The 7,022-nt window shown below is 38.5% G+C and overlaps 1 pseudogene; it reads left to right on the top strand.

Annotated features, from left to right (window-relative positions):
* The first annotated feature begins 6,416 nt into the window (after positions 1-6,416).
* Positions 6,417-7,022, top strand: part of LOC149775941 (microfibril-associated glycoprotein 4 pseudogene) — a 900-nt pseudogene continuing 294 nt past the window's right edge.

The following is a 7,022-nucleotide window of genomic DNA, read 5'->3' as shown; positions in this document are numbered from 1 at the left end:
ACTACATAATGACAATGTCTCAGTATGTGTGTAAAATGAAAATCTGTTCCAAGGTACTTCACGTTATTAAAGTTTACATCTAATTCTGAATGACGAGCGTCTTTTTAAAACTGAATATACACTGGATTCAAAATATAAGCGCACCGCAATAAACGCAAACATATGATAATAGTTTCAGGGATGGAAGAGTCTTCTGATATGTGTGTCCTGTGTAGGTTACTCCCCTAAGAATCCTGAATGATTTCCCGTGTGAGCCACGAAACTGCTCTGGTTATATAATCCAATAGAAGTTACCAAAAACCAAAATCTTAACCTGTATACCCTAATACCTGCATTGCGATTTAAATGATGCTGCGCATTGAAGATGTGGTTTCTCCAGAGCACAGGTGAGAAAGTTTCAAAAACGTTCAAAGACCACAAATGGTTTGTAAATTTCACTCATTTTCTTCTAGTTAAATGTATTATTACATCATTCAATGTTCTCTATGACGATGAATGCAATCAGGTGACCCGGGGGTACCTCTGGAGAAACACTATCAAGAACATATCCTTGCGATATTTTTGTCCCCGCCTGCGATACAGATGCGGTATAACTGTCATCCACAGAGTTACAGACAAGTTTTACAGAGATCGTCAACGTAATATTGACAATGCCAGGCGATATATAACGAACATCATCATCTGCATCATTGTTATGTGTGAGAGCACTTATAGATCCTGTTCTTACTTTGGCCCATGCCGCTCTGATCTTCGGAAAATAAATATTATTATGTTATTGAGATCCTACCATTATCAATTTTTAAATTGTTTAAAAAGACGGTTGCTGTATTCGTGCACGACTTTATGCGGCAGCGCTGATGACTATGACACAGCGTTAAGTATTCTTGATAGCACACAGGCTGATCGGTTAATGTCTGCGTTGAATACAATATCCGGGTGGAAACAGAATCGCTAGAGATTATGCTGATATACTTTAAAAATTATTTTGGTGGCCCCAATCAGTATGAATCAAAATAAACAACACTACGAGGATAAATAGCATATATATGACGTCCTTTAAAACCCAGTGAGTTTCTTGACCTGAACTTTCGTCGAGATTTATGATATTAATTGCAGCGCGGACGATCACGAACGAAAATCCTCTCTAAAGTTTCTGATGTTTAATTGACGAGCAGTATGAAGTAAATCAAAATTGCAAATGGAAAGCTTCATCAAAACGTTCCGAATAATCTAAGACCGCCTTCCTTTTTAAATGTTCTTAAACCGTGTCCTGTCGCTTTTCTCAATACAACAGATTAAGCTTCAGCTGAAATCAATGCTGGTAGCGCCGCTAGAAATGGGAATATATCACCAGTCTTTGCTGTATCGGTGATCGCATTCACGGAAAGATGAAGTTGGACACCAGTCTTTGATTTCTTGGCTTCATTAAAGTGTCTGAGCTGCCGTTCCGTCAACGATAGTTTATTTGGGCCCTGTAACGCCGATGATTTCAGCGATATTGTCCTTCGACAGTTCTTGTTTTGATGCTGATTATGGCTCATATTAATCTAACCAGGTATCAAGGGAACATTGACATGTTTATATGACATTATAATATCATGAATGATTTTATTTTATATTTCCCACAGGCGCATCAACTATTCTCATGCGTTCACCAAGACATTAGGGCTGCATTTTTTGTCTGATAATGTTACAGCGATTGCTCTATAATCAGCACTAGGAGCAGCTGCCGCTCGTGCTACACGAGCTCGAACAATTATGCCAACGACGGATTGTCTGAACAAATCCAAATGTTCCAGCAAGAAATAATAGATCAGATATAGCGTTGTAAAATCGGGTGGTTCTTGGTGTCTAATTATTCTCAGAGAAACTTCACTAACCCCAAGCGCGTCAAACAAAACTGGGTTACGCGTCTGTGAACCTACTCGGGAATTATCCTGAAGCGCTATAAATATGTGCTGTGCTGCTGAAACTCTCTGCGCTGATGCTATCTCACATGTAAATAACCCAGCGACGCTACCATGAGCACTGTATGTGGTCATTGTGGTCACTGCCAACCATGACAGCGTTGATTTACCGCCGCTATCCATAAAGAGATGAGATGTTGTACCTTTAGGAGTGACGGTGTTATTGTTGGTATCTACAACGAAAGTTTTGTCAGTTTAACTTTACCAGCATCAACCGTAACTGCATCGTTGTCCTTGTCCTGTCGAACAACTTCAACTGTGTGTTTAGCACGAACAATAACTTCTCTAACATTTCTGCAAAATCCAAAGATGTGTGATAGTGCAATTGCATATGAAAATTCTTCATCATCGATTAACATTGATATAGGTGCTGAAAATCCTAGGTTGAAATTTTCATTCATCGATAGGAGTGCATCTCCATCAGCATTCATTGTTATGTTAAGGGTCTCGGGTTCATTAGTGGTATCCTTCGCGAATATCACTGATGGGCAACTGACCTTGAATCATCATCGGAATATCTTGCGAGACCCATTATCGTCGTAACAACGTCAACATGTTCGAGAAATGATTCATTATTATTTCCCTCAACGCTTTACTTGGCACTGTTAAATAACGCCATAACAAGATTATTAACAAACCTGACTCGATCTCCAGGTCCATATATTGAATTATCTCTTTTCAAAAGTATCACTTCGATATTAATGAATGTAAGCTGCGGAAAGGAAATATCTGCTTGTATCTTGGACTTCTAGTTCGATTCGTCCTCGTGCGTAAGGAACACGTGCATCACAAGAATAATGCTGATAATTGACGACAGATTCATCCTTCAGAACTGGCGCATCAATGTTAAATGCGGTAACAGATACACACTTGAACATTTCATTATATTACTTGCTGTTCAAAACGACGTCCAGCCAGGTCTCATCCTGCTATCAGACTTGCGGATATATTTTTTCTGTTTCGGTTGCCTGTTGGTTTGTCAGTAATGGAACACCAGCTTATTCTTTTAGACGTTCATTTCCGGCTTGATTTATTTTTTGACTGATACTTGCTGGCATCACCCCTGTGAGTGGCAGATTTACTGTCTGTGGCTGCAGTTTTCGTCGTATTAATCGCGAGTCTATCTCGGATTGTTCAGAATGCTTTACAAGCGGCATCACCAGCGGAGCCAATAGCGCTGTCACGAACAAACCTTAATGGCCTTCATTCCTATTTGTTTTCGCTTTAGGGGCTATCCTTCTGAATACACCTTGAACAACATCACAAATCCCATCTCCGTAGATAATTTTATAAACTGGTAATCGTGAATGTATCACCCTGACCATCACGGGTCCTTGTTCAGCATTGTGTATAATCATGTTATTTCGTTATCACCAATCTAATTGATCAATCGCTGTAGTAATCGTTGGTAATTTCATCAATTAGTGCCCGATAAACGCTGCTGTCCATGAGGCTACCAGTACATAAACGCTGACAGATAGCTTCATCCTTGATTTGGGGGGAATTAGTGTCAGCACGTCTTCCACCAATCAAAATTTGTAGTCGATCAACATCAGCGAGGAACATATTGGGAGAAAGTTTATCATGAATCACCGGCTATGCAGGTGTTTGTTTCTGACGACCAGTATGTGATTGCATATCATGGGTTAGCTTCTCTTTTGATCAATCGATAAATCGCTGTAGTAATCGTCGGCAATTTCATCAATTAGTGCCCGATAAGCGCTGCTGTCCATGAGGCCACCAGAATATAAACGCTGACAGATAGCTTCATCCTAGATTTTGGAGGAATTATTGTCAGCTCGTCTTCCACCAATCAAAATTTGTAGTCGATCAACATCAGCGAGGACCATATTGGGAGAACGTTAACCATGAATCACCGGCTATGCAGGTGTTTGCTTTTGACGACCAATATGTGATTGCATATCATGAGTTAGCCTCTCCCTTGCTTTTTCTTCTGCTGCATTTTCTTTCCTTATTCTAGATTTAGTTTTTTTCGCCCGATTGTCTCCTTTCAACTTTAGCTTTTTCTCAAGTCGACTCTTCATATCTACTTGCTTTTCTTCCCTTTCTTGTTCAACATATGCTCCTACCGCTTGGTTAAAGATTTTAAAATTATTAGTGTATTCCTTAGATCTCATTTGTGGAATATTTTTAAAAACGCTATATGTTGACCCATTCGGCAGCTTTTAGACTGTAAATATGAGTGGGTTTTACATATTGTTCTCTTCTACCGTATCCAAACGCGGCAATATCAAGTATTTGTGTGGGATCCATGTCAGTAGCAATACCTTCCTCAGTAAATTTATCTATTAGGTTAGTTGTAACTTTTGGTGTTGGTTGAGGTGGTGGTTGATCTTCGATTTGTGGTTGAAGACGTTGATGGGGTGCTGGAGCGGGTTGAAGATTTGAAGATGATCAGCAATATCCTCGGGTAATGTCTCAACAGCTTTTTGTGTTGCCTAGTTGCTGTAACAATTTTTGGGGTTGTTCCGACAAATATTTTACTCTTGTCACGGATGTGTGGCTCTCCGCTTTTAAAAGATATCTAGTACCCCGTGGATTTCAATACAACACCAACATCTTGCTAACCAGTCTTATATGCAAGGCTTGGACATGCTTTTGGCAATTAAGATCTCAGCATTTTTCCAAGGCCCGGATTGTAGAATTGTGCGAGACATTTGATTTCAGAAGGCATGTTTGATCTTTTCAAATACATGTGGGACTAATCATTGTTGATAGTTGAAATATCAAGAAGATTTATTACACATGTACGTTAATGTGTGCGCGTCCCGAAGATTTCCAGAATCTATTCCTCCGAGGAATATAAAACCTAAGACCATAGTAAATACTTTGGTAAATTTTTCACACTTTTTGGACCTCCAAAAATCTATCCAATCTGATCAGGGGTCCAATTTTGTTTCTGGAATTTTCGAGCAAGTTATGAATGAATTTGCTATCCAACAGTTAAACCCGCTGCCTATCACCCAAAGGGTCAAGTTGCTTTGGGAAGATTTCATTAACATTTGAAGAATATGATTAGGTCATATCTCGTTGACAATGGAAAAGACTGTATCATTCATGAAAAATAATTATATGAATTATGAATTATATGCCTGTTCGACCACATATGCAAAATAAAGTTTTATCGCAAAATATTTATTTTCTCTTTTATGAGTGGATATTTTATGTATAGCTATGCAATGTGCATTATCATCCATGATCATAGTTTGTGACGGTCTTTTATGTAATAATATTATAAATATAATTTTCCCCACTGATCGTTAGTTTCGTCTGCACGATGAGTCATTCTAATAGTGCACAGATTCATTCCTCAAGTTTCATGGACGAGAAAAGGACGAGTTAAACCCACTTTCCTCTGTTTGCCTGTTCGATGTCTATTGTAAAGAGTCATTGAACCGTCTTTATGTTTTATTAACTACTTGTTATATAGGAGTCTTATTGCGTGGAAATTAAGCATTTCAAGTACAATTACCAGCTTTGGGAGGGTTCATTTAAGAGAATTGATTTATTTGTTTAATTTAATCATTCCTTGGAACTTCATTAATCTAACATTCATTTAAATATATTTCGAAATATTATACCTGTCACGGGACTACTGTGAATTCATTATAAGACATTTTGGGATTATATCATAGTGATTCTTCTGTACTGTTCATGCATCAGAACATTCTGAACATCATTTGGATTTGATAGAACTAATTAGGGTTTTAGGATTTCATTCACCCTGTTGAAAGTATTTTCAGTTATACAAAAGTTGTTGGTTTCTATCATATTTTCTTACATATTTTATTACCACAGAGTCGTAATAACACCTGCACCCGACCGACCGACTACCCACCTTCCTACATACATACATACATACATACATACATACATACATACATACATACATACATACATGCATACATACATACATACATACTATATTAAAGAAAATGTTCCGAGAAATACATCATTTTCAATTAACCTTGCTTTAATAATATTTTTCCGCCACGTTTTCTTCACTGCAGGATGTAAATATGTAAGTTATAAATTACACCGTCATCGGGGACGGTATAGAGGGTTGTATGGCTCATATCCATCAGTGGGGCAAGCGCATGTAAGAATATGCAATATTTCTAATCATTTAACTTAAGCTTCGTTGTGTAAACACCGTGTTAGAAAACTATTGTCTACTTTGACATTGTTTACTTTACCCCCTTCAAGAAATAAATAAATCTCACGCAAAAACGTATCCGTTGCTTGATATAAATATAGCATAACCTGTGCGTACAGGAAAAACATTTATTACCAGGTCAGTCAACAAATCTTTCTTGTTAGGGTATAAATTCTCAAGAAGTTATCGAACATTTTCATACGAGGGTTAATGGTTGCTCTTGCATTAGGAAAATATATTTTATCTGAGACTTTGAATCTTCAGCATACAACATGTTCTACATCATTGCTCTATTCCATTTGCCTGTCATAATTGGACTTTCCTATAATTCTGGAACCCCGTGCAACTGCAATCCTGTCTTCTACGTCGGAGAGCAAGCAGCAAACAAGTCCGGCGCCAACCCCATAGTGACTGTAACAACGCGGCTTTTTCATGACCAAGTAAAGGACATATTTGAAAATGTATCCAGTGTTTTATTAGAGTATCAGGAGAGAAAGAACATAAGGTGCCTGGGTGGTATTTTCAATAAAACTTTACCCAGAGATTGCTTGGACATACAGCTGATGGGGCATAATACAACAGGCATTTACAAGATTTACCCAACGGGGACGTTGGGTTTCTTAGTGCTATGTGACATGGATACTGACGGGGGCGGTTGGACCGTATTTCAAAGACGAGCTGACGGAACAGTGAGTTTCGCTCGCGGCTGGACAGAGTACCAAGTAGGATTTGGCAACCTGGAAGGAGAATTCTGGTTGGGGAACCAACAACTCCATATGCTTACCACAGAGGGATGGTATGAACTTCGCGTCGATATGAGGCAAACAAATGGACATAAATTCTATGCTAAGTATAATGTTTTTTCAGTAGACAGCCCA

The sequence above is a fragment of the Sinohyriopsis cumingii genome, chromosome 18 (assembly GCF_028554795.1).
Source record: "Sinohyriopsis cumingii isolate HCF-2022 chromosome 18, ASM2855479v2, whole genome shotgun sequence".
Taxonomy (NCBI): domain Eukaryota; kingdom Metazoa; phylum Mollusca; class Bivalvia; order Unionida; family Unionidae; genus Sinohyriopsis; species Sinohyriopsis cumingii.
This window is presented reverse-complemented; position numbering and strand designations above follow the sequence as displayed.